Source organism: Bufo bufo, chromosome 1, assembly GCF_905171765.1.
Source record: "Bufo bufo chromosome 1, aBufBuf1.1, whole genome shotgun sequence".
NCBI lineage: Eukaryota > Metazoa > Chordata > Amphibia > Anura > Bufonidae > Bufo > Bufo bufo.
The window spans coordinates 784,661,368-784,689,045 of record NC_053389.1 but is presented as its reverse complement, the minus strand read 5'-3'; the positions used below and the strand labels follow the sequence as shown (position 1 = coordinate 784,689,045).

Genomic DNA, 27,678 nt, shown 5'->3' with positions numbered 1-27,678 from the left:
ATTAACACCCGTATTGTGTTTTGACTTATGCTAACTCTCCTGGCTTAGACTCTGGCTTGTTTTACTCTTCTGCTACTCCTTGGCTTCTGATAGGTGTGTTGCCTATGAGCTCGCACCTGTTTTCTGCCTGCGTACTCGGTAGACTTAGCCTGGGTCCCTAGTAGCCAAGTCCAACCGGCCTTTTGGCGTTCTCTGGTAAACACCTAGGGGTAGCCTTAAGGTGGTCAGACACTTTAGATAGACGTTACTTGAACAGCAGATGAACAAACAAACACCTGGTGAGCATTGGTTTCACAGACACAGCCAAACACATCTTAGTCCGTAATAGGCATTACAGTTGTTCAAACTGCCCGTACGCGTTCAATGAAACCGGGGCGATGGACAAAAGCTCTTTCCTGGAACGTTCTTTCAAAGAAAGATCTTTCGCCCACGCACGATCTTATTTTGAACAAAATATCTTTTGTCTGACCATCGGATGAAGATGATTACACGCGGCTGGCTTCTTTTCAAAGGATAACGGTCTATCATGGCTGGGCTAAAACGATCGTTCCTTGTTACATTTCAACGGACAAACGTTTCCAAAGTTGTTCAGTCACCTCACATGGTTTGTGTCTTTTTTCTCTTTGTAGAGGCATCTGGCTTGATAGTGGCAGAGGCTTCTGTCACCCATGCATCTTGAAAGAAATAACAAAAATAGGTTTTGTATGTTTCTGCCCGGTTTCGAACCGGGGACCTTTCGCGTGTTAGGCGAATGTGATAACCACTACACTACAGAAACAGCCATGCGCTTGGTACGTTCGGTATGTAAGTGGGCATAACGGTCAAACATGTTTTTTTGAACAAACTAGCTATAATGTTCCTGGAGACCAGCATTTACAGCTATAGGTAAGTCTAAGTTTATGCACTATAATTCTACAAAAATCTGACTATTATTATGATCTTTGATCTGAATTATTTGGATGAGATAAAAGATCAGGGTGTAAGCCCCGTACAAAGTCTCCATACCCACTCAGTGTTTATGAAAGCTAAGCTTTGCATTCTTTTGTTTTACCCCAATAGCCCCTAAAAAGTGTAAATTTTTTATTTAAAATTGGAAGTAAACAGAGATGCCGTCACTTGTTGTGGGGGTTAGATATTATGCATCATAAGCTCTTTCAACGCTTATGAAAATGTACATGTTTCTGCCCGGTTTCGAACCGGGGACCTTTCGCGTGTGAGGCGAACGTGATAGCCACTACACTACAGAAACTTGCTTCATGTCAAAGTTGGCTGCACTACCTCAGAAGGATAGCAGTTAGAAGGGTTTTCGGGCAAAAAAGACTGATGGTCTAAACTGCTGAGTGTGATGTCCAAGCATAAGAAAATGTAGTATTCGCCTTATGTATCCCCTGTCGCTGCCCGGTCCCCCTCCGCTGCTTTTCTAGCAACGGTGTTCCCACACAGGGGCCTACGTACTCATCATTCAATGTGTTTTTGGCTCTGCGTCTCCCTGTCCAATCGGTTATCGGTGTGATGCTATGACATCATACATGTCCCAAGACCAGCACATTACGTCACAGCCGGTGTTTGCATTGGATGCAGCATTTGAAGAGGGATGAGCGGAGGCAGAATAGTAATGTGGATAACATAACTAAGTAGCATCTTTTTTTCTGTTTGAAGTGGCTTATGGAGCCAAAGAATTCAGTTTGGCAGTGTACCTGTCAGGATCTTACCCTGCCACGTTCCTGTGCATGGTTGTTCCAGGAGGGTTGCCACGTCGACCAGCCAAGACCCGGATGATCGACTTATCGGTGAGTCTGGACGCTGGGCCAATCGGTTCCCTGGTTGGGTATCCAATCCCAGAACTAGGTGGGGGATTTAAGTCAAACACTTACTGTTTGTCAGGGCCTGTGCTTTTTGTTTTCCAGGCTCCTGCTTGTTGTGTGTGTTGAGAAGAGTGCTGCATTTCTGTTGGACCTTCCAGTGAATAGACCTCAACCTGTTTCAATATTTACCCCTTGTCTACTGATTAGGTTTCTAGTGAATCTGCTGGCTTTTACTCTTTGCCTTGTTATTGGATTAACACCCGTATTGTGTTTTGACTTATGCTAACTCTCCTGGCTTAGACTCTGGCTTGTTTTACTCTTCTGCTACTCCTTGGCTTCTGATAGGTGTGTTGCCTATGAGCTCGCACCTGTTTTCTGCCTGCGTACTCGGTAGACTTAGCCTGGGTCCCTAGTAGCCAAGTCCAACCGGCCTTTTGGCGTTCTCTGGTAAACACCTAGGGGTAGCCTTAAGGTGGTCAGACACTTTAGATAGACGTTACTTGAACAGCAGATGAACAAACAAACACCTGGTGAGCATTGGTTTCACAGACACAGCCAAACACATCTTAGTCCGTAATAGGCATTACAGTTGTTCAAACTGCCCGTACGCGTTCAATGAAACCGGGGCGATGGACAAAAGCTCTTTCCTGGAACGTTCTTTCAAAGAAAGATCTTTCGCCCACGCACGATCTTATTTTGAACAAAATATCTTTTGTCTGACCATCGGATGAAGATGATTACACGCGGCTGGCTTCTTTTCAAAGGATAACGGTCTATCATGGCTGGGCTAAAACGATCGTTCCTTGTTACATTTCAACGGACAAACGTTTCCAAAGTTGTTCAGTCACCTCACATGGTTTGTGTCTTTTTTCTCTTTGTAGAGGCATCTGGCTTGATAGTGGCAGAGGCTTCTGTCACCCATGCATCTTGAAAGAAATAACAAAAGCAGGTTTTGTATGTTTCTGCCCGGTTTCGAACCGGGGACCTTTCGCGTGTTAGGCGAACGTGATAACCACTACACTACAGAAACAGCCATGCGCTTGGTACGTTGGGTATGTAAGTGGGCATAACGGTCAAACATGTTTTTTTGAACAAACTAGCTATAATGTTCCTGGAGACCAGCATTTACAGCTATAGGTAAGTCTAAGTTTATGCACTATAATTCTACAAAAATCTGACTATTATTATGATCTTTGATCTGAATTATTTGGATGAGATAAAAGATCAGGGTGTAAGCCCCGTACAAAGTCTCCATACCCACTCAGTGTTTATGAAAGCTAAGCTTTGCATTCTTTTGTTTTACCCCAATAGCCCCTAAAAAGTGTAAATTTCATTTAAAATTGGAAGTAAGCAGAGATGCCGTCACTTGTTGTGGGGGTTAGATATTATGCATCATAAGCTCTTTCAACGCTTATGAAAATGTACATGTTTCTGCCCGGTTTCGAACCGGGGACCTTTCGCGTGTGAGGCGAACGTGATAGCCACTACACTACAGAAACTTGCTTCATGTCAAAGTTGGCTGCACTACCTCAGAAGGATAGCAGTTAGAAGGGTTTTCGGGCAGAAAAGACTGATGGTCTAAACTGCTGAGTGTGATGTCCAAGCATAAGAAAATGTAGTATTCGCCTTATGTATCCCCTGTCGCTGCCCGGTCCCCCTCCGCTGCTTTTCTAGCAACGGTGTTCCCACACAGGGGCCTACGTACTCATCATTCAATGTGTTTTTGGCTCTGCGTCTCCCTGTCCAATCGGTTATCGGTGTGATGCTATGACATCATACATGTCCCAAGACCAGCACATTACGTCACAGCCGGTGTTTGCATTGGATGCAGCATTTGAAGAGGGATGAGCGGAGGCAGAATAGTAATGTGGATAACATAACTAAGTAGCATCTTTTTTTCTGTTTGAAGTGGCTTATGGAGCCAAAGAATTCAGTTTGGCAGTGTACCTGTCAGGATCTTACCCTGCCACGTTCCTGTGCATGGTTGTTCCAGGAGGGTTGCCACGTCGACCAGCCAAGACCCGGATGATCGACTTATCGGTGAGTCTGGACGCTGGGCCAATCGGTTCCCTGGTTGGGTATCCAATCCCAGAACTAGGTGGGGGATTTAAGTCAAACACTTACTGTTTGTCAGGGCCTGTGCTTTTTGTTTTCCAGGCTCCTGCTTGTTGTGTGTGTTGAGAAGAGTGCTGCATTTCTGTTGGACCTTCCAGTGAATAGACCTCAACCTGTTTCAATATTTACCCCTTGTCTACTGATTAGGTTTCTAGTGAATCTGCTGGCTTTTACTCTTTGCCTTGTTATTGGATTAACACCCGTATTGTGTTTTGACTTATGCTAACTCTCCTGGCTTAGACTCTGGCTTGTTTTACTCTTCTGCTACTCCTTGGCTTCTGATAGGTGTGTTGCCTATGAGCTCGCACCTGTTTTCTGCCTGCGTACTCGGTAGACTTAGCCTGGGTCCCTAGTAGCCAAGTCCAACCGGCCTTTTGGCGTTCTCTGGTAAACACCTAGGGGTAGCCTTAAGGTGGTCAGACACTTTAGATAGACGTTACTTGAACAGCAGATGAACAAACAAACACCTGGTGAGCATTGGTTTCACAGACACAGCCAAACACATCTTAGTCCGTAATAGGCATTACAGTTGTTCAAACTGCCCGTACGCGTTCAATGAAACCGGGGCGATGGACAAAAGCTCTTTCCTGGAACGTTCTTTCAAAGAAAGATCTTTCGCCCACGCACGATCTTATTTTGAACAAAATATCTTTTGTCTGACCATCGGATGAAGATGATTACACGCGGCTGGCTTCTTTTCAAAGGATAACGGTCTATCATGGCTGGGCTAAAACGATCGTTCCTTGTTACATTTCAACGGACAAACGTTTCCAAAGTTGTTCAGTCACCTCACATGGTTTGTGTCTTTTTTCTCTTTGTAGAGGCATCTGGCTTGATAGTGGCAGAGGCTTCTGTCACCCATGCATCTTGAAAGAAATAACAAAAGCAGGTTTTGTATGTTTCTGCCCGGTTTCGAACCGGGGACCTTTCGCGTGTTAGGCGAACGTGATAACCACTACACTACAGAAACAGCCATGCGCTTGGTACGTTGGGTATGTAAGTGGGCATAACGGTCAAACATGTTTTTTTGAACAAACTAGCTATAATGTTCCTGGAGACCAGCATTTACAGCTATAGGTAAGTCTAAGTTTATGCACTATAATTCTACAAAAATCTGACTATTATTATGATCTTTGATCTGAATTATTTGGATGAGATAAAAGATCAGGGTGTAAGCCCCGTACAAAGTCTCCATACCCACTCAGTGTTTATGAAAGCTAAGCTTTGCATTCTTTTGTTTTACCCCAATAGCCCCTAAAAAGTGTAAATTTCATTTAAAATTGGAAGTAAGCAGAGATGCCGTCACTTGTTGTGGGGGTTAGATATTATGCATCATAAGCTCTTTCAACGCTTATGAAAATGTACATGTTTCTGCCCGGTTTCGAACCGGGGACCTTTCGCGTGTGAGGCGAACGTGATAGCCACTACACTACAGAAACTTGCTTCATGTCAAAGTTGGCTGCACTACCTCAGAAGGATAGCAGTTAGAAGGGTTTTCGGGCAGAAAAGACTGATGGTCTAAACTGCTGAGTGTGATGTCCAAGCATAAGAAAATGTAGTATTCGCCTTATGTATCCCCTGTCGCTGCCCGGTCCCCCTCCGCTGCTTTTCTAGCAACGGTGTTCCCACACAGGGGCCTACGTACTCATCATTCAATGTGTTTTTGGCTCTGCGTCTCCCTGTCCAATCGGTTATCGGTGTGATGCTATGACATCATACATGTCCCAAGACCAGCACATTACGTCACAGCCGGTGTTTGCATTGGATGCAGCATTTGAAGAGGGATGAGCGGAGGCAGAATAGTAATGTGGATAACATAACTAAGTAGCATCTTTTTTTCTGTTTGAAGTGGCTTATGGAGCCAAAGAATTCAGTTTGGCAGTGTACCTGTCAGGATCTTAGCCTGCCACGTTCCTGTGCATGGTTGTTCCAGGAGGGTTGCCACGTCGACCAGCCAAGACCCGGATGATCGACTTATCGGTGAGTCTGGACGCTGGGCCAATCGGTTCCCTGGTTGGGTATCCAATCCCAGAACTAGGTGGGGGATTTAAGTCAAACACTTACTGTTTGTCAGGGCCTGTGCTTTTTGTTTTCCAGGCTCCTGCTTGTTGTGTGTGTTGAGAAGAGTGCTGCATTTCTGTTGGACCTTCCAGTGAATAGACCTCAACCTGTTTCAATATTTACCCCTTGTCTACTGATTAGGTTTCTAGTGAATCTGCTGGCTTTTACTCTTTGCCTTGTTATTGGATTAACACCCGTATTGTGTTTTGACTTATGCTAACTCTCCTGGCTTAGACTCTGGCTTGTTTTACTCTTCTGCTACTCCTTGGCTTCTGATAGGTGTGTTGCCTATGAGCTCGCACCTGTTTTCTGCCTGCGTACTCGGTAGACTTAGCCTGGGTCCCTAGTAGCCAAGTCCAACCGGCCTTTTGGCGTTCTCTGGTAAACACCTAGGGGTAGCCTTAAGGTGGTCAGACACTTTAGATAGACGTTACTTGAACAGCAGATGAACAAACAAACACCTGGTGAGCATTGGTTTCACAGACACAGCCAAACACATCTTAGTCCGTAATAGGCATTACAGTTGTTCAAACTGCCCGTACGCGTTCAATGAAACCGGGGCGATGGACAAAAGCTCTTTCCTGGAACGTTCTTTCAAAGAAAGATCTTTCGCCCACGCACGATCTTATTTTGAACAAAATATCTTTTGTCTGACCATCGGATGAAGATGATTACACGCGGCTGCCTTCTTTTCAAAGGATAACGGTCTATCATGGCTGGGCTAAAACGATCGTTCCTTGTTACATTTCAATGGACAAACGTTTCCAAAGTTGTTCAGTCACCTCACATGGTTTGTGTCTTTTTTCTCTTTGTAGAGGCATCTGGCTTGATAGTGGCAGAGGCTTCTGTCACCCATGCATCTTGAAAGAAATAACAAAAGCAGGTTTTGTATGTTTCTGCCCGGTTTCGAACCGGGGACCTTTCGCGTGTTAGGCAAATGTGATAACCACTACACTACAGAAACAGCCATGCGCTTGGTACGTTGGGTATGTAAGTGGGCATAACGGTCAAACATGTTTTTTTGAACAAACTAGCTATAATGTTCCTGGAGACCAGCATTTACAGCTATAGGTAAGTCTAAGTTTATGCACTATAATTCTACAAAAATCTGACTATTATTATGATCTTTGATCTGAATTATTTGGATGAGATAAAAGATCAGGGTGTAAGCCCCGTACAAAGTCTCCATACCCACTCAGTGTTTATGAAAGCTAAGCTTTGCATTCTTTTGTTTTACCCCAATAGCCCCTAAAAAGTGTAAATTTCATTTAAAATTGGAAGTAAGCAGAGATGCCGTCACTTGTTGTGGGGGTTAGATATTATGCATCATAAGCTCTTTCAACGCTTATGAAAATGTACATGTTTCTGCCCGGTTTCGAACCGGGGACCTTTCGCGTGTGAGGCGAACGTGATAGCCACTACACTACAGAAACTTGCTTCATGTCAAAGTTGGCTGCACTACCTCAGAAGGATAGCAGTTAGAAGGGTTTTCGGGCAGAAAAGACTGATGGTCTAAACTGCTGAGTGTGATGTCCAAGCATAAGAAAATGTAGTATTCGCCTTATGTATCCCCTGTCGCTGCCCGGTCCCCCTCCGCTGCTTTTCTAGCAACGGTGTTCCCACACAGGGGCCTACGTACTCATCATTCAATGTGTTTTTGGCTCTGCGTCTCCCTGTCCAATCGGTTATCGGTGTGATGCTATGACATCATACATGTCCCAAGACCAGCACATTACGTCACAGCCGGTGTTTGCATTGGATGCAGCATTTGAAGAGGGATGAGCGGAGGCAGAATAGTAATGTGGATAACATAACTAAGTAGCATCTTTTTTTCTGTTTGAAGTGGCTTATGGAGCCAAAGAATTCAGTTTGGCAGTGTACCTGTCAGGATCTTACCCTGCCACGTTCCTGTGCATGGTTGTTCCAGGAGGGTTGCCACGTCGACCAGCCAAGACCCGGATGATCGACTTATCGGTGAGTCTGGACGCTGGGCCAATCGGTTCCCTGGTTGGGTATCCAATCCCAGAACTAGGTGGGGGATTTAAGTCAAACACTTACTGTTTGTCAGGGCCTGTGCTTTTTGTTTTCCAGGCTCCTGTTTGTTGTGTGTGTTGAGAAGAGTGCTGCATTTCTGTTGGACCTTCCAGTGAATAGACCTCAACCTGTTTCAATATTTACCCCTTGTCTACTGATTAGGTTTCTAGTGAATCTGCTGGCTTTTACTCTTTGCCTTGTTATTGGATTAACACCCGTATTGTGTTTTGACTTATGCTAACTCTCCTGGCTTAGACTCTGGCTTGTTTTACTCTTCTGCTACTCCTTGGCTTCTGATAGGTGTGTTGCCTATGAGCTCGCACCTGTTTTCTGCCTGCGTACTCGGTAGACTTAGCCTGGGTCCCTAGTAGCCAAGTCCAACCGGCCTTTTGGCGTTCTCTGGTAAACACCTAGGGGTAGCCTTAAGGTGGTCAGACACTTTAGATAGACGTTACTTGAACAGCAGATGAACAAACAAACACCTGGTGAGCATTGGTTTCACAGACACAGCCAAACACATCTTAGTCCGTAATAGTCATTACAGTTGTTCAAACTGCCCGTACGCGTTCAATGAAACCGGGGCGATGGACAAAAGCTCTTTCCTGGAACGTTCTTTCAAAGAAAGATCTTTCGCCCACGCACGATCTTATTTTGAACAAAATATCTTTTGTCTGACCATCGGATGAAGATGATTACACGCGGCTGGCTTCTTTTCAAAGGATAACGGTCTATCATGGCTGGGCTAAAACGATCGTTCCTTGTTACATTTCAACGGACAAACGTTTCCAAAGTTGTTCAGTCACCTCACATGGTTTGTGTCTTTTTTCTCTTTGTAGAGGCATCTGGCTTAATAGTGGCAGAGGCTTCTGTCACCCATGCATCTTGAAAGAAATAACAAAAGCAGGTTTTGTATGTTTCTGCCTGGTTTCGAACCGGGGACCTTTCGCGTGTTAGGCGAACGTGATAACCACTACACAACAGAAACAGCCATGCGCTTGATACGTTGGGTATGTAAGTGGGCATAACGGTCAAACATGTTTTTTTGAACAAACTAGCTATAATGTTCCTGGAGACCAGCATTTACAGCTATAGGTAAGTCTAAGTTTATGCACTATAATTCTACAAAAATCTGACTATTATTATGATCTTTGATCTGAATTATTTGGATGAGATAAAAGATCAGGGTGTAAGCCCCGTACAAAGTCTCCATACCCACTCAGTGTTTATGAAAGCTAAGCTTTGCATTCTTTTGTTTTACCCCAATAGCCCCTAAAAAGTGTAAATTTCATTTAAAATTGGAAGTAAGCAGAGATGCCGTCACTTGTTGTGGGGGTTAGATATTATGCATCATAAGCTCTTTCAACGCTTATGAAAATGTACATGTTTCTGCCCGGTTTCGAACCGGGGACCTTTCGCGTGTGAGGCGAACGTGATAGCCACTACACTACAGAAACTTGCTTCATGTCAAAGTTGGCTGCACTACCTCAGAAGGATAGCAGTTAGAAGGGTTTTCGGGCAGAAAAGACTGATGGTCTAAACTGCTGAGTGTGATGTCCAAGCATAAGAAAATGTAGTATTCGCCTTATGTATCCCCTGTCGCTGCCCGGTCCCCCTCCGCTGCTTTTCTAGCAACGGTGTTCCCACACAGGGGCCTACGTACTCATCATTCAATGTGTTTTTGGCTCTGCGTCTCCCTGTCCAATCGGTTATCGGTGTGATGCTATGACATCATACATGTCCCAAGACCAGCACATTACGTCACAGCCGGTGTTTGCATTGGATGCAGCATTTGAAGAGGGATGAGCGGAGGCAGAATAGTAATGTGGATAACATAACTAAGTAGCATCTTTTTTTCTGTTTGAAGTGGCTTATGGAGCCAAAGAATTCAGTTTGGCAGTGTACCTGTCAGGATCTTACCCTGCCACGTTCCTGTGCATGGTTGTTCCAGGAGGGTTGCCACGTCGACCAGCCAAGACCCGGATGATCGACTTATCGGTGAGTCTGGACGCTGGGCCAATCGGTTCCCTGGTTGGGTATCCAATCCCAGAACTAGGTGGGGGATTTAAGTCAAAGACTTACTGTTTGTCAGGGCCTGTGCTTTTTGTTTTCCAGGCTCCTGCTTGTTGTGTGTGTTGAGAAGAGTGCTGCATTTCTGTTGGACCTTCCAGTGAATAGACCTCAACCTGTTTCAATATTTACCCCTTGTCTACTGATTAGGTTTCTAGTGAATCTGCTGGCTTTTACTCTTTGCCTTGTTATTGGATTAACACCCGTATTGTGTTTTGACTTATGCTAACTCTCCTGGCTTAGACTCTGGCTTGTTTTACTCTTCTGCTACTCCTTGGCTTCTGATAGGTGTGTTGCCTATGAGCTCGCACCTGTTTTCTGCCTGCGTACTCGGTAGACTTAGCCTGGGTCCCTAGTAGCCAAGTCCAACCGGCCTTTTGGCGTTCTCTGGTAAACACCTAGGGGTAGCCTTAAGGTGGTCAGACACTTTAGATAGACGTTACTTGAACAGCAGATGAACAAACAAACACCTGGTGAGCATTGGTTTCACAGACACAGCCAAACACATCTTAGTCCGTAATAGGCATTACAGTTGTTCAAACTGCCCGTACGCGTTCAATGAAACCGGGGCGATGGACAAAAGCTCTTTCCTAGAACGTTCTTTCAAAGAAAGATCTTTCGCCCACGCACGATCTTATTTTGAACAAAATATCTTTTGTCTGACCATCGGATGAAGATGATTACACGCGGCTGCCTTCTTTTCAAAGGATAACGGTCTATCATGGCTGGGCTAAAACGATCGTTCCTTGTTACATTTCAACGGACAAACGTTTCCAAAGTTGTTCAGTCACCTCACATGGTTTGTGTCTTTTTTCTCTTTGTAGAGGCATCTGGCTTTATAGTGGCAGAGGCTTCTGTCACCCATGCATCTTGAAAGAAATAACAAAAGCAGGTTTTGTATGTTTCTGCCCGGTTTCGAACCGGGGACCTTTCGCGTGTTAGGAGAACGTGATAACCACTACACTACAGAAACAGCCATGCGCTTGGTACGGTGGGTATGTAAGTGGGCATAATGGTCAAACATGTTTTTTTGAACAAACTAGCTATAATGTTCCTGGAGACCAGCATTTACAGCTATAGGTAAGTCTAAGTTTATGCACTATAATTCTACAAAAATCTGACTATTATTATGATCTTTGATCTGAATTATTTGGATGAGATAAAAGATCAGGGTGTAAGCCCCGTCCAAAGTCTCTATACCCACTCAGTGTTTATGAAAGCTAAGCTTTGCATTCTTTTGTTTAACCTAATAGCCCCTAAAAAGTGTAAATTTCATTTAAAATTAGAAGTAAGCAGAGATGCCGTCACTTGTTGTGGGGGTTAGATATTATGCATCATAAGCTCTTTCAACGCTTATGAAAATGTACATGTTTCTGCCCGGTTTCTAACCGGGGACCTTTCGCGTGTGAGGCGAACGTGATAGCCACTACACTACAGAAACTTGCTTCATGTCAAAGTTGGCTGCACTACCTCAGAAGGATAGCAGTTAGAAGGGTTTTTGGGCAGAAAAGACTGATGGTCTAAACTGCTGAGTGTGATGTCCAAGCATAAGAAAATGTAGTATTCGCCTTATGTATCCCCTGTCGCTGCCCGGTCCCCCTCCGCTGCTTTTCTAGCAACGGTGTTCCCACACAGGGGCCTACGTACTCATTATTCAATGTGTTTTTGGCTCTGCGTCTCCCTGTCCAATCGGTTATCGGTGTGATGCTATGATATCATACATGTCCCAAGACCAGCACATTACGTCACAGCCGGTGTTTGCATTGGATGCAGCATTTGAAGAGGGATGAGCGGAGGCAGAAAAGTAATGTGGATAACATAACTAAGTAGCATCTTTTTTTCTGTTTGAAGTGGCTTATGGAGCCAAAGAATTCAGTTTGGCAGTGTACCTGTCAGGATCTTACCCTGCCACGTTCCTGTGCATGGTTGTTCCAGGAGGGTTGCCACGTCGACCAGCCAAGACCCGGATGATCGACTTATCGGTGAGTCTGGACGCTGGGCCAATCGGTCCCCTGGTTGGGTATCTAATCCCAGAACTAGGTGGGGGATTTAAGTCAAACACTTACTGTTTGTCAGGGCCTGTGCTTTTTGTTTTCCAGGCTCCTGTTTGCTGTGTGTGTTGAGAAGAGTGCTGCAATTCTGTTGGACCTTCCAGTGAATAGACCTCAACCTGTTTCAATATTTACCCATTGTCTACTGATTAGGTTTCTAGTGAATCTGCTGGCTTTTACTCTTTGCCTTGTTATTGGATTAACACCCGTATTGTGTTTTGACTTATGCTAACTCTCCTGGCTTAGACTCTGGCTTGTTTTACTCTTCTGCTACTCCTTGGCTTCTGATAGGTGTGTTGCCTATGAGCTCGCACCTGTTTTCTGCCTGCGTACTCGGTAGACTTAGCCTGGGTCCCTAGTAGCCAAGTCCAACCGGCCTTTTGGCGTTCTCTGGTAAACACCTAGGGGTAGCCTTAAGGTGGTCAGACACTTTAGATAGACGTTACTTGAACAGCAGATGAACAAACAAACACCTGGTGAGCATTGGTTTCACAGACACAGCCAAACACATCTTAGTCCGTAATAGGCATTACAGTTGTTCAAACTGCCCGTACGCGCTCAATGAAACCGGGGCGATGGACAAAAGCTCTTTCCTGGAACGTTCTTTCAAAGAAAGATCTTTCGCCCACGCACGATCTTATTTTGAACAAAATATCTTTTGTCTGACCATCGGATGAAGATGATTACACGCGGCTGGCTTCTTTTCAAAGGATAACGGTCTATCATGGCTGGGCTAAAACGATCGTTCCTTGTTACATTTCAACGGACAAACGTTTCCAAAGTTGTTCAGTCTCCTCAAATGGTTTGTGTCTTTTTTCTCTTTGTAGAGGCATCTGGCTTGATAGTGGCAGAGGCTTCTGTCACCCATGCATCTTGAAAGAAATAACAAAAGCCAGGTTTTGTATGTTTCTGCCCAGTTTTGAACCGGGGACCTTTCGCGTGTTAGGCAAATATGATAACCACTACACTACAGAAACAGCCATGCACTTGGTATGTTGGGTATGTAAGTGGGCATAATGGTCAAACATGTTTTTTTGAACAAACTAGCTATAATGTTCCTGGAGACCAGCATTTACAGCTATAGGTAAGTCTAAGTTTATGCACTATAATTCTACAAAAATCTGACTATTATTATGATCTTTGATCTGAATTATTTGGATGAGATAAAAGATCAGGGTGTAAGCCCCGTACAAAGTCTCCATACCCACTCAGTGTTTATGAAAGCTAAGCTTTGCATTCTTTTGTTTTACCCCAATAGCCCCTAAAAAGTGTAAATTTAATTTAAAATTGGAAGTAAGCAGAGATGCCATCACTTGTTGTGGGGGTTAGATATTATGCATCATGAGCTCTTTCAACACTTTTGAAAATGTACATGTTTCTGCCCAGTTTCGAAACAGAGACCTTTCGCGTGTGAGGCGAATGTGATAGCCATTACACTACAGAAACCTGCTTCGTATCAAACTTGGCTGCACTACCTCAGAAGGATAGCAATTAAAAGGGTTTTCGGGCAGAAAAGACTGATGGTCTAAACTGCTGAGTGTGATGTCCAAGCATAAGAAAATGTAGCATTCGCCTTATGGATCCCCTGTCGCTGCCCGGTCCCCCTCCGCTGCTTTTCTAGCGTCGGTGACGGTTACGTCACAGCCGGTGTTTGCATTGGATGCAGCATTTGAAGAGGGATGAGCGGAGGCAGAATAGTAATGTGGATAACATAACTAAGTAGCAGCTTTTTTTCTTTTTGAAGTGGCTTATGGAGCCAAAGAATTCAGTTTGGCAGTGTACCTGTCAGGAACATACCCTGCCACGTTCCTAGGCATGGTTGTTCCAGGAGGGTTGCCACGTCGACCATCCAAGACCCGGATGATCGACTTATCGGTGAGTTTGGACGCTGGGCCAATCGGTTCCCTGGTTGGGAATCCAATCCCAGAACTAGGTTTGTTTGTCAGGGCATGTGCTTTTTGTTTTCCAGGCTCCTGTTTGTTGTGTGTTTTCCAGGCTCCTGTTTGTTGTGTGTGTGTTCAAGTCAATGGGTCCCCGAAAAAACGCGGAAGCACATCCGATTGTCATTCGCGTCCGCGTCCATTTTATTTCTCTTGTTTGCCATGGCAAAACTGTCTGCCAAAACTTGTGCCAATAAAATAAAAAAAAATCTGATACAGGAAGTTTCATATCACAGGATATGCTAATTGCTAGGCATCTGTGGTGAATCACCAGAGTGGTGAGCCATTGCTGTCTGGCTACTGTGATTTATCTTTGGCTATATTCAGTTTGGAGGGCACAAATATGCCACGCTGGAATGTAGAGAAGTTAATATGTCTGGTGCAGGAGAGGCCAGAACTCTGGGACTCCCGGTCCAGGACCTATCAAGACCGTGTCCGCAAAGATGCTGCTTGGGAGCAAGTGGTCTGGAATTTGAGGCGGTAAGAATGGGCCAAAGCAGATGGACGTGGCCGTGCAGCTTTAGGTAAGTGCCATCAATGTCGTTGTACTGTCTGTCCCTATAAAATGATGTAGCTATAAATTCAATGCGGTCAGAAGAATGTATATTTAGTGGTCCAGCTTCATTTGGCATAGAACCTGCACATGGTTTTGGGAACAGTCGTGCACTAAATACTATACCCCATTTGTTTTCTGCAAAATGGCGGAGCCTCCCTTTGCTCCAGCAAACAGTACTCATGTCACAAACCTGGATGTGCTCTTGTTATTTCCTCTCACGTGTCACTTTTGTAATTGAGCATCCTATATAGTTGTCTCCATGTCATATTCTAAATTCATTTAGGCCAAATGGCTTGCACGACTAATCTCCTCCTTCCTGAACTTATTGTACATTAGTATCCCTACACCTGCAGGACTGTACCATGTGCTGTATAATCTGGCCTATTCATACATTTATCAGAGTTTGCAACTTTTTATTTTATTTTTTATGCCCTTTACTATTTCTACTGATATAATTTTATTGTTTATAAACTGACTTTTGTTTTCAACAATTGATATTTTTTTTGTTTTTTAGTGAAGCTAACAAAAACAAGGTGGAATAGCTCCCGGGACTAGTTTCGTCGGGAGATGAATGCCCAAGGGCGCAGTGGTGAAGGGGGTTCAAAAAAACGCCCATACATCTACATTGCGCAATTGCAGTTTCTACGTCCGGTCATGGATATGAGGCCGTAAGTATTTTTTTAGTTTAAAAAAGTTTTTGTCGTGTTAATTATTACGACCAAATTTAGAATTATGCCATAGTGGTCTACAATGAAACGAGTTGTCTGGCGTTGTCTGGGGCGTATCTAACGGCTCATGGCCCCTGGTGCAAGAGTTCAGCTTTGGCCCACCTTCCCTCAGTGCATTGTGTGTCTTCTAATGTGGCATAAGGGTATTTGGGACACCTCAGGCTCCTGGGCCCATTAGCGACTGTTACCTCTGCACCCCCTAGAGCAACGCCCATGGTCGTTGAACAATTGTTGAACTATCCTTTGTGTGGGTGAACCTAATCATTTTTGAGGGTTAGTAACACCGGCCACCACCGATGAGGAGTAGTATTATGTCACGACACGTGCAGAGCGCACATGGCGCCTCCTGGATATTTTAATTCCCTGACTGGCACCATTTTCAGGAACAAGTCACACAGATCTCAGCAATTAGAGCAGGAATCGAGAAGGGAGATGGCCCGTGCGCACTGCACGCATTGTCTCCTCATACAGTTGTTCGTCATGGTGGTTGGCTGTTGTTCCTTGGCCAATATGATCTTGTGTACTTATTATCCTGTGTATAGGTAATAATTGTGAAAATTGATCGAAAAGCCTGCTTTCTTTCTGTGGCCCTGAATAGCGGACCCATTTTTGAAAGTTTGGTTTAGTTCATAATTGCTGGAACATACACGCAAAATGTATTATGGTTGATTTCGGTGTTGGTACCTCTTCTGTACTGTAATTGACATTTACATAGTTTTTATCCTTTTTTTTAAACTTCTACATATAGTCCTCTATAAACCAATATTAAAAAAATAAAATAAAATAACATAATACACTTTATTAAATAGAGTATACTGATGCTCCAACAGTGTCCGTACAGCTGAATAGTAACTACTACTACCACCATGGCCTTGTGATGTGTGCTCCTTTTTTTTTTTTTAGGAATTGATGTTCTTTTTTATTAACATTACATATGGATGGTAGGCAGTGCAAAGCAGTGCAGATATAGAAGAGACGGACAGAATATCAGCACTGCTTTTGGTCCATTAATGTGTATACCTTGTTTTGTGCTTCACAGATTCAAAAGACAATCATATGTTTAAGTAGTTTTATATTTTGCATTGTCAACTAATTGACCTTGAAAAATATATTTAAACAAATTTAACAATTTCACAATCTTTATTTGAAAAATTTGTCATTTCAGAGAAAATTTGAGATGTATGACAGCGCCACGTATATGTAGTTCACACATAGTTGTGTATTTGAAGAAATCTAAATGTGAAGTTTGAACTGTTGTAGACAAATGATGTAATATATGTTTTCATGTCATTTTCCTATACAGTACTGTGGACAGTCTGGATGAGCCTGAAGAGTCCGAGGCATTAAATGGAGACTCGTCGCCAGTTTTTTCCCCGGCTACCAGTCCTGTCCCAACGCCAGCTGAGCAGCCGGACCAGGCATCCCAGGCTGAGGCCTCCCGATCACCGAGGAGTCCTTCACCTCTACAGCAGCCGCAGCCCAGGAGACGCCGCAATGTCCCTCACTCTTCCTCTGGGCAAGCAACTCGGGAGGCTATAGATGCCCGAGTAATTGAATTCCTTGCCCAGAGGAGAAGTGACGGCATTGAAGAGTCAACGCTGAGGGGCCTTGCCAGTATATTGAAACAAGTCCCCGTGGCTAGACATCCCGAATGCATTGCATCAATTGCACTGGTCATACAAATGTATGCCTCCAATTATCAGGCAGACATACATTCTCACATAAATGACCTACGCAGGCAAATTCTCAATATCCCCCCACATGTCCCTGTCCCCGGCTATTACCAGCCTCAAGTCCCACCTCAAGGGCCATCTTCCCAGCCCCATACCACTTACCAGCACTTTCCAGACCCGACACCATCCAGTTATCCATCAAGGATGGCAACTCGGGCCACTGATCCTGGCCAGGTACGGCCACAAGCTGCATTTCAGCCAGGCTCGTTTACACGAGACCTTTTTGAACTGTAAGCTATTATGTTCTGTCAAATTTATGATATTTTGTGTAATTGTTTCTATAATATCTTGTTTAATATACTTGTCCCCAAAAATTTTTGGAACAGAAAAATTGTATTTCCAAGTGTGTTTTTTTTATTAAACAAACAAATATTTACAGTTCATAAACACATTTCATACCCACATATAGACACACACCAGTTTACAATATACATAATTTTTATTGGGGAGGGACAGAAAGTGTTTTAGGTATTATGTGTACATGAGGTATTAGAAGATTTTAAGGCCTATTACATTAAATTCTAATGATGTGAATGTTGGTTTTATTTTCATTCAAACATCATTAGTACGGATATGTACGTTAAAAAATATGCTGGCCAAAAAACCTCAGCCCGCAAGCCCACGTCAAGGGTCCTCAATCTCTTGCGAGTCCCTACACTCAACTACTGCAATAAATTTAAATAATCTATCTACAAAACAATAAACAACTACAGAGCCCAGAAGATTTCAAAAACTGCCACGAATAGCGTCCCTCTGCCATGGCAAGGACCCCTCTGGGCTGTAAAAGTAGTCTGCATAGAGTTCCCGAACTGCAATGCCTGCAGTCCCAGGTCGTCTATGCAGGGTCCTTTCCAAACCCAAATCTGATGACGTAGGAACATCGTCCATGTCAACAGAAGAGGAAGCCTCATGAATCCTGGTGAAGTTGTGCAAAACAACACAAGCTTGAATCACCAGGGTAGCATTTTCCGGATTCATTTGTATGGATGACAAAAACACCCTCCACTTGCTAGAGAGTATCCCAAAAGCGCACTCCACATACCGACGGGCACGAGTCAACCGGTAGTTGAAAATACGCCTTCGGACATCCAAACCACGCTTTGAAAAGGGCCGCATAACATGGGGAGTCAATGCAAAGCCTTCATCCGCCACGATGACAAATGGAGCCGGCGGACCTGCATATCCGGGCAGTCTTCTGGACTCGGGCAGGGCAAGCTGGTTGGCACGAAGCCGCTCACCCATTCTAGAAGCACTAAAGATGCGAGCATCCGCAGTGCTTCCATAGGCCCCGATATCAACCATTATAAACCGGTAGTTACTGTCAGCAACAGCCATCAGCACTACCGAAAAATAGTGTTTATAATTGAAGAATCGGGACCCTGAGTGAGGAGGCTTCTTCACACGAATGTGCTTGCCATCCATTGCCCCGATGCAGTTTGGAAACTGAGCTGAAATTTTGAAGCCCTCAGCAATCCGAACCCAATCGTCCGCCTTGGGCTGCGGCATCACCGTCTCTCGGAGTTGCTGCCAGATGACCTGGCAAGTGTGACGTACAATTCGCAAGATCGTCGAGGTTCCTAAAAGAAACTCAAAATGCAGGGATGCAAAAGAGTTCCCCGTTGCAAGGAATCTGTTGAAAAAAATAAAATAAAATTTCAGTCAGCAGCAAATCATAGGTAACAACAGATTCATGAATCACGTATAATGTTATATACAAGACATGATATTAAACACCCTATGTCAGTGGTGGCGAACCTATGGCACGGGTGCCAGAGGCGGCACTCGGGGCCCTCTCTGTGGGCACCCACACCCTTGAAAAACACCACAATCCTCCAAAATAGGATACAGACCGGTATCTAGGCTTCAAGCCGGGTGGTGCACGCAGATAGGGATCCTGACCGAGGGTCCCAATTCTTCCAGACACTACAATAATCCGCAGCACTCGCCAGAAGTTGACGGAAAAAAAAGATGATTTCTTCACTCAGACAGGCAGGTTACAGCCTGCTATAACCTGGCTGACTGACTGAATAAATCACCATTTTTCACAAAATACTGGCGAGTGGCTCGTGGACGTTAGCTGAACACAAGCTTGAAACTTGCACTAAAGAAAAAACAACCTTCAATATTGGGATGTTATGTGTCAGGGATTAACGGTTTAAAAAACAATAAACAAAAAATTTCAACAAAAGACTATGGGCAAAGAAAGGTTACTTCAGCAAACAGTAGCACATGTCTCACAGCAGCCATTTTCTAGCACATGTTCCTCCTGACAGAAGCACTGCACATTACTGATGAAACATTAAATGTAAAATATTGCTTACCTCAACATGACGATGAGCCTTTCCTCAGGAGAAATGCTGCGCCTCATATTGGTGTCCATGAAGGTAAGGACAGTACGTAGAGACGACAGCAAGCGATCAAATGTACCCACTGACATCCGACAGAAGGAATAGAACTTCTCTGGATGCAGCCGCAGATCTTTGTAGAGGGTATGAAAGTGTCCTTTCCGGTAACGTTGTGAAACAATCGGATGGACCCAAAATCGTCGCCTTCTACTCGGTTCCTCATCCATCAAAGGAGTGCACTGTCCCCATCGCTGAGAAACAAGCCAATGCAGTAAGACCTGTTCCTCAGAATCCGACATGGTGATACAGCAAAGAGAAGCAACCAAAATAACCTCTGTACTCTGTGAAGACTACAGAAAATGGCCACAAAACCAAACTCAGGTGACCTTCATTTATACCAGTATCCTGGGTGGAGTTATTAAAATTAAATTTTTTTCACCATTCCTTGTTTTCTGACGGTCCGCAAAAAAAACGGACACACGGAGGCACAATGGAAGGAAAAACGGACACGGATCACGGAACAACGGAACCCCGTTTTGCAGACCGAGAAAAAATGCTGTCGTGTGCATGAGGCCTTAGTATGTTTCTGCCCGGTTTCAAATCGGGGACCTTTTGCATGTTTGGCGAAGATGATAACCACTACACTACAGAAACTGCCATGCACTTGGTATGTCTGGTATGTGATTGTGTATAACGGTCAAACATGTTTGTTTGAATAATTTAGCTATAATTTTCCTGGAGACCAGCGTTTACAGCTATAGGTAAGTCTAAGTTTTTGCAATATAATTCTACAAAAATCTGGCTATTATTATGATCTTTGATCTGAATTATTTGGATGAGATAAAAGATCAGGGTGTAAGCCCCGTACAAAGTCTCCATACCCACTCAGTGTTTATGATAGCTAAGCATTGCGTTCTTTAGTTTTTTCACAATAGCCCCTAAAAAGTGTAAATTTTATTTAAAATTGGAAGTAAGCAGAGATGCCGTCACTTGTTGTGCGGGCTAAATATTATGCATCATGAGTAGGGTTGAGCAAACCCGAACTGTAAAGGTTCGGGTTCGGGTTCGGTGTTCGGCGAGTTAATGGCGCTTTTTGAAAGACTGCAGAGCAGCCAATTAACAAGTGTTTAACTCTGTGCCCTTATAAGCCATCACAGCCATGCCTACTAATTAGAGATGTCCCGAACTATTCGCCGGCGAACAGTTCCCGGCGAACATTGCTTGTTTGCGTTCGCCGCGGCGGGCGAACATATGCGATGTTCGGTCCGCCCCATATACGTCATCATTGAGCAAACTTTGACCCTGTACCTCACAGTCAGCAGACACATTCCAGCCAATCAGCATACCCTCCCTCCCAAGACCCTCCCACCTCCTATCAAAAAGCAAGGACAGCATCCATCTTAGATTCATTCTGAAGCTGCAGTGTTAGTGAGAGCAGGGAGAGTGCTGCTGCTGCTGAATTAATAGGGAAATCGTTAGCTAGGCCAGTGTTCTGTGCCCACTCCAGTCCTCAAAGACTCATCTGATCTGCTGTAAGGACAGCGTCCTGACAGCACCCCAAAAAGCCTTTTTTAGGGCTAGTAATTAAGTCTGTTTTTTTATATTTTTTATATATATATATATATATATATATTGCAGTTGCCTGCCAGTGTGTGTCAGGCCCACAGAGTATACTGTGCCCACTGCCAGTGCCCACCACTCATATCTGGTGGCACAGTAGCTTGCAGATAAAAAAGTAATATTTTTTTTTCTCTGTAATAAAATTGCAGTTGCCTGCCAATGTGTTTCAGGCCCACAGAGTGTACTGTGCCCACTGCCAGTGCCCACCACCCATATCTGGTGGCACAGTAGCTTGCAGATAAAAAAAGTAAAACAATTTTTTCTCTGTAATAAAATTGCAGTTGCCTGCCAATGTGTTTCAGGCCCACAGAGTGTACTGTGCCCACTGCCAGTGCCCACCACCCATATCTGGTGGCACAGTAGCTTGCAGATAAAAAAATTATTACCATTTTCTCTCTGTTATATAATTGCAGTTGCCTGCCAGTGTGTGTCAGGCCCACAGAGTGTACTGTGCCCACTGCCAGTGCCCACCACTCATATCTGGTGGCACAGTAGCTTTCAGATAAAAAAGTAATACAATTTTTTCTCTGTAATATAATTGCAGTTGCCTGCCAATGTGTGTCAGGCCCACAGAGTGTACTGTGCCCACTGCCAGTGCCTACCACTCATATCTGGTGGCACAGTAGCTTGCAGATAAAAAAGTAATACATTTTTTTCTCTGTAATATAATTGCAGTTGCCTGCCAGTGTGTGTCAGGCCCACAGAGTGTACTGTGCCCACTGCCAGTGCCCACCACTCATATCTGGTGGCACAGTAGCTTTCAGATAAAAAAGTAATATATTTTTTTCTCTGTAATATAGTTGCAGTTGCCTGCCAGTGTGTGTCAGGCCCACAGAGTGTACTGTGCCCACTGCCCACCACTCATATCGGGTGGCACAGTACCTTGCACGCATAGTACCACTAATCTAAAAAAAAATTACAGGCAGAGGCAGGCCATCCCGCAGGGGCCGTCATGGTCATGGTGCTGTGATTTCCTTTGGCCCTAGAATAATGCCCAGTGTTCAGAGGCCACGTACCCTGAACTCGAAAAGTTCTGAGGACATAGTTGACTGGCTAACACAGGACACCCAATTTTCTACAGCTTCCGCTCGGAACCTTGACGCACCATCCTCCTCCAGCTCAGCTTCGGGCACCTCTCAAGTTACCACTCGCCCGCCTGCCGCCACCACCAACACTAGCACCACAGCCGCTTCACTTGATCTGTCAGAGGAGTTATTTACACATCAGTTGGAAGAAATGAGTGATGCGCAACCATTATTGCCAAAGGATTTAGATAACAGGGCTATGTCTCAGTCAGGCAGCATTACACACATGGACGTACGGTGTGATGATGATGATGATGTTGTACCCGTTGCTGCTTCCTTTGCTGAGTTGTTAGATACAGGTGAAGCGGTTGATGACGACGATGTATCCGTGGATGTCACGTGGGTGCCCGCTCGAAGAGAAGATGAACAGGGGGAAAGTTCAGATGGGGAGACAGAGAGGAGGAGGAGACGAGTTGGAAGCAGGGGGAGGTCATCGCAAGGAGCTATTGGCACAGTCAGACAGCATGTATCGGCACTCGGGGTCAGCCAGACAGCACGCCAATCAACGCATGCTGTTGCCACCACCAGAATGCCGTCATTGCAAAGCTCAGCAGTGTGGCATTTTTTGTGTGTGTCTGCCTCTGATAACAACGATGCCATTTGCAACCTGTGCCAAAAGAAACTGAGTCGTGGGAAGTCCAACACCAAATTTGAGCTATTGGGACACCGCAGTGGAAGGTACCCGGCCGAATTTTTTTTTCACAAAAGGAAATCCCCAACCTGTACTCTATTGTGGAAAAGGAAGTCATGGCATGTCTGGCACACAGTGTTGGGGCAAGGGTTCATCTGACCACTGATACCTGGTCTGCAAAGCACGGTCAGGGCAGGTATATCACGTACACTGCGCATTGGGTAAACCTGCTGACGGCTGCCAAGCATGGAATGCGTGGCTCTGTAGAGGAGTTGGTGACACCGCCACGACTTGCAGGCAGGCCTGCTGCCACCTCCTCTACTCCTCCTACTCCGTCCTCTTCGCTAACCTCCTCGGCTGAGTCCTCTTCTGCTGCTGCGTCTTGCACCACATCAACTGCACCCCCGAGCTCCCCAGGGGCTATTCCACATCCCGGATACGACAGTGTCACGCCGTCTTGGGGTTGACTTGCCTGAAAGCACAGAGTCACACCGGACCAGCACTCCTGTCTGCCCTGAACGCACAGGTGAATCAGTGGCTGACCCCGCACCAACTGGAGAATGGCAAAGTGGTGTGTAAAAACGGAAGCAATTTGTTGCCGGCATTGAATTTGGGCAAGTTGACACATGTGCCGTGCATGGCACATGTGTTGAATCTGATCGTACAACGCTTTCTGCATAAGTTCCCAGGCTTACAGGACGTCCTCAAGCAGGCCAGGAAGGTGTGTGGCCATTTCAGGCGTTCCTACACGGCCATGGCGCACTTTTCCGATATTCAGCAGCGAAACAACATGCCAGTGAGGCGCTTGATTTGCGACAGCCCGACACGTTGCAATTCAACACTCCTAATGTTCGACCGCCTGCTCCAACACGAAAAAGCCGTCAACGAGTATTTGTATGACTGGGGTGCTAGGACAGCCTCTGCGGAGCTGGGAATTTTTTTGCCACGTTACTGGACGCTCAAGCGCAATACCTGTAGGCTCATGCGTCCTTTTGAGGAGGTGACAAACCTAGTCAGTCGCACCGAAGGCACATACAGCGACATCATCCCATTTGTTTTCTTCCTGGAGCATGCCCTGCGAAGAGTGCTGGATCAGGCTGTAGATGAGCGTGAAGAGGAAGAGTTGTGGTCACCATCACCACCAGAAACAGCCTTATCAGCATCGCTTGCTGGAACTGCGGCAACGCTGGAAGAGTCTGAGGAAGAGGAGTCAGAGGAGGAATGTGGCTTTGAGGAGGAAGATCAACCACAGCAGGCAACCCAGGGTGTTCGTTGTCACCTATCTGGTACCCGTGGTATTGTATTTGGCTGAGGGGAAGAACATACCTTCAGTGAGATCACTGAGGACGAGGAACGGGACATGAGTAGCTCGGCATCCAACCTTGTGCAAATGGGGTCTTTCATGCTGTCATGCCTGTTGAGGGACCCTCGTATAAAAAGGCTGAAGGAGAACGACCTGTACTGGGTGGCCACGCTACTAGACCCCCGGTATAAGCAGAAAGTGGCTGAAATGTTACCAAATTACCGGAAGTCGGAAAGGATGCAGCAGTTCCAAAACAAGTTAAAAAGTATGCTTTACACAGCGTATAAGGGTGATGTCACAGCACAACGGGAATCTAACAGGGGAAGAGGTGAAAGTAATCCTCCTCCTACCACGACCACGCCGGCAAGGACAGGACGCTTTACAGACGTGTTGTTGATGGAGGACATGCAGAGCTTTTTAAGTCCTACGCATCGACACAGCCCTTCGGGGTCTACCCTCAAAGAACGACTCGACCGACAGGTAGCAGACTACCTCGCCTTAACTGCAGATATCGACACTCTGAGGAGCGATGAACCCCTTGACTACTGGGTGTGCAGGCTTGACCTGTGGCCTGAGCTATCCCAATTTGCGATAGAACTTCTGGCCTGCCCCGCTTCAAGTGTCCTGTCAGAAAGGACCTTCAGCGCAGCAGGATGTATTGTCACTGAGAAGAGAAGTCGCCTAGGTCAAAAAAGTCTAGATTACCTCACCTTTATAAAGATGAATGAGGCATGGATCCCGAAGGGACTGACAGTGGGGGATGCATTTGACTAAAAAAGGCCTGATGAGATGCCTTGGGCTAAAAATGGTCCACACGCTGCTGTATTTAATCTCTGCATGCCGGATGACTTGCGTGACTTCTCTGCCACCAACTAGGGTTCAAGCCGCAATGTTTTAGTGCACTTTCTGCCTGGAAAACATAAATTTTTTCGGCCGCTGCAACAATACCTGATTTTTCAGGCATGTGTACATGCCTAATTTTTCTGGCCTCTGGTGCTGCACTGTGGCTGCAAAAAGAAAAAAAAAAAAGGCACATACATGTGTCAATTCCCCTTTGTGATCGTTACCTTGTTTTGGTGAAGGGGCTTGCGTATCACAATGAAGCGATCACCTCTATGAGTGTGTTGGCAATGGCAATGTTGGCACACCCCAGATGATAAGGTCGTTGCTTCATTGTGAACAGACCAAAAGCGATCGGCTGGATAATTTTGCATAGAAAAAACATTAATTTTCTTTGTGATCATCTAAGGTGATCATTAAAGCCTACTAGGCCAACAATGGGCCCACACTGCAGAATCATTGTTTTCTGGGTCACTTAACTGTCACTGAACTACCTCAGCACGACCATAGGCTTTGAAAAACCGCAATCGCCTGCAATCTCCCAAACGTGCGAACGAGCCCAGTCATCACTACACCAAGATTGACGCATAGAGGAATAAAATTTATGTCATGAGTGTGTCAACTATTGACACCGCTTTGCGGTTGTCTAAAAGCTATTCGATACACGTCCCCTGATAGGGGATGTAACAGGGATTAAACTGATAAGAATAGTACTACTTAACATACCACTCATATAGGGTAGCACAGTACATTGCACGGCGCACGCGCAGTGCCCCAAATTGGAAGTAAGAGGACAGACCAAGCATCTTTTTCTATCTCCCGGTTCCTAAAATCTATTCCATACACCGGCCCCTGATAGGGGACGTAACAGGGATTAAACTGATAGGAATAGTGCTACTTAACATACCACTCATATAGGGTAGCACAGTACATTGCACGGCGCACGCGCAGTGCCCCAAATTGGAAGTAAGAGGAACGACCAAGCATCTTTTTCCATCTCCCGGTTCCTAAAATCTATTCCATACACCGGCCCCTGATAGGGGACATAAAAGGGATTAAACTGATAGGAATGGTACTACTTAACATACCACTCATATAGGGTCGCACAGTACATTGCGCGGCGCACGCGCAGTGCCCCAAATTGGAAGTAAGAGGACAGACCAAGCATCTTTTTCCATCTCCCGGTTCCTAAAATCTATTCCATACACCGGCCCCTGATAGTGGACGTAACAGGGATTAAACTGATAGGAATAGTGCTACTTAACATACCACTCATATAGGGTAGCACAGTACATTGCACGGCGCACGCGCGGTGCCCCAAATTGGAAGTAAGAGGAACGACCAAGCATCTTTTTCCATCTCCCGGTTCCTAAAATCTATTCCATACACCGGCCCCTGATAGGGGACATAACAGGGATTAAACTGATAGGAATGGTACTACTTAACATACCACTCATATAGGGTCGCACAGTACATTGCACGGCGCACGCGCAGTGCCCCAAATTGGAAGTAAGAGGAACGACCAAGCATCTTTTTCCATCTCCCAGTTCCTAAAATCTATTCCATACACCGGCCCCTGATAGGGGACGTAACAGGGATTAAACTGATAGGAATAGTGCTACTTAACATACCACTCATATAGGGTAGCACAGTACATTGCACGGCGCACGCGCAGTGCCCCAAATAGGAAGTAAGAGGACCGACCAAGTATCTTTTTCCATCTCCCGGTTCCTAAAATCTATTCCATACACCGGCCCCTGATAGGGGACGTAACAGGGATTAAACTGATAGAAATAGTACTACTTAACACACCACTCATATAGGGTGGCACAGTACATTGCACGGCGCACGCGCAGTGCCCCAAATTGGAAGTAAGAGGACTGACCAACCATCTTTTTCCATCTCCCGGTTCCTAAAATCTATTCCATACACAGGCCCCTGATAGGGGACAAAACAGAGATTAAACTGGTAAGAATTGATTTTTTAAATTTAAATAAAAGAGGACAGCCTCTGCGGAGCTGGGTATTTTTTGGCCGCGTTACTGAACGCTCATGCACAATGGCTGTAGGCTCATGCGTCCTTTTGCGGAGCTGACTAACCTGGTCAGTCAAACCCAAGGAAACATCATCGACCTCATCCCATATGCGTTTTTTCTGGAGCGTGCCCTTCGAAGAGTGCTGGATCAGGCCGTAGATGACCATGAAGAGGAAGAGTTGTGGTCACCATAACCACCAGAAGCAGCCTTTTCGTCGTTGATTGCTGGACCTGCGGCAACGCAGAGAGAGGAGTCTGAAGAAGAGGAGTCAGAGGAGGAAGGTGGCTTTGAGGAGGTGGAAGACCAACCACAGCAGGCGTCCCATAGGGCTTGTTGTCACCTTTCGGGGACCCTTGGTGTTGTACGTAGCTGGGTGGAGGAAGAGACCTTCAATGACGTCAGTAAGGACAAGGAACGGGACATGGCTAGCTTGGTATCCAACCTTGTGCAAATGGGGAGTTTGCGGTTGTGCAAATGGACTGTTTGCGGTTGTTTGCGGTGCGTTAAACGGGGAGTTTGGTCTGTCACTGTGAAGCGGGCGTAACCCTTACACTACCTCATCGATACAACATACCTAATGTTATAAGCACGTTATTCCAAACAATTTAGGAATGTTAGGTGATTTATGCCCTTTATGGATTAAAACCTGACTCTGCGTCAACTACGTAATTTTCCATGGGAGTTTTGCCATGTATCCCCCTCCGGCATGCCACAGTCCAGGTGTTAGTC

General features: G+C 45.3%; 13 non-coding genes across 13 annotated transcripts; all 13 read right to left on the bottom strand.

Moving 5' to 3' along the window:
• Window positions 1-705: 705 nt before the first annotated feature.
• On the bottom strand, window positions 706-778 carry TRNAV-AAC. The gene has a single exon. It is a non-coding gene; the product is annotated as a tRNA-Val (tRNA).
• Window positions 779-1,176: 398 nt separating this feature from the next.
• Window positions 1,177-1,249, bottom strand: TRNAV-CAC. Its single transcript has one exon. It is a non-coding gene; the product is annotated as a tRNA-Val (tRNA).
• A 1,513-nt stretch (window positions 1,250-2,762) lies between these two features.
• On the bottom strand, window positions 2,763-2,835 carry TRNAV-AAC. Its single transcript has one exon. It is a non-coding gene; the product is annotated as a tRNA-Val (tRNA).
• Window positions 2,836-3,231: 396 nt separating this feature from the next.
• Window positions 3,232-3,304, bottom strand: TRNAV-CAC. The gene has a single exon. It is a non-coding gene; the product is annotated as a tRNA-Val (tRNA).
• Window positions 3,305-4,817: 1,513 nt separating this feature from the next.
• On the bottom strand, window positions 4,818-4,890 carry TRNAV-AAC. Its single transcript has one exon. It is a non-coding gene; the product is annotated as a tRNA-Val (tRNA).
• A 396-nt stretch (window positions 4,891-5,286) lies between these two features.
• TRNAV-CAC lies at window positions 5,287-5,359 on the bottom strand. Its single transcript has one exon. It is a non-coding gene; the product is annotated as a tRNA-Val (tRNA).
• A 1,513-nt stretch (window positions 5,360-6,872) lies between these two features.
• TRNAV-AAC lies at window positions 6,873-6,945 on the bottom strand. Its single transcript has one exon. It is a non-coding gene; the product is annotated as a tRNA-Val (tRNA).
• A 396-nt stretch (window positions 6,946-7,341) lies between these two features.
• Window positions 7,342-7,414, bottom strand: TRNAV-CAC. The gene has a single exon. It is a non-coding gene; the product is annotated as a tRNA-Val (tRNA).
• A 1,513-nt stretch (window positions 7,415-8,927) lies between these two features.
• On the bottom strand, window positions 8,928-9,000 carry TRNAV-AAC. The gene has a single exon. It is a non-coding gene; the product is annotated as a tRNA-Val (tRNA).
• Window positions 9,001-9,396: 396 nt separating this feature from the next.
• TRNAV-CAC lies at window positions 9,397-9,469 on the bottom strand. Its single transcript has one exon. It is a non-coding gene; the product is annotated as a tRNA-Val (tRNA).
• A 1,513-nt stretch (window positions 9,470-10,982) lies between these two features.
• On the bottom strand, window positions 10,983-11,055 carry TRNAV-AAC. The gene has a single exon. It is a non-coding gene; the product is annotated as a tRNA-Val (tRNA).
• Window positions 11,056-11,450: 395 nt separating this feature from the next.
• On the bottom strand, window positions 11,451-11,523 carry TRNAV-CAC. Its single transcript has one exon. It is a non-coding gene; the product is annotated as a tRNA-Val (tRNA).
• A 1,514-nt stretch (window positions 11,524-13,037) lies between these two features.
• Window positions 13,038-13,110, bottom strand: TRNAV-AAC. Its single transcript has one exon. It is a non-coding gene; the product is annotated as a tRNA-Val (tRNA).
• Window positions 13,111-27,678: the final 14,568 nt, after the last annotated feature.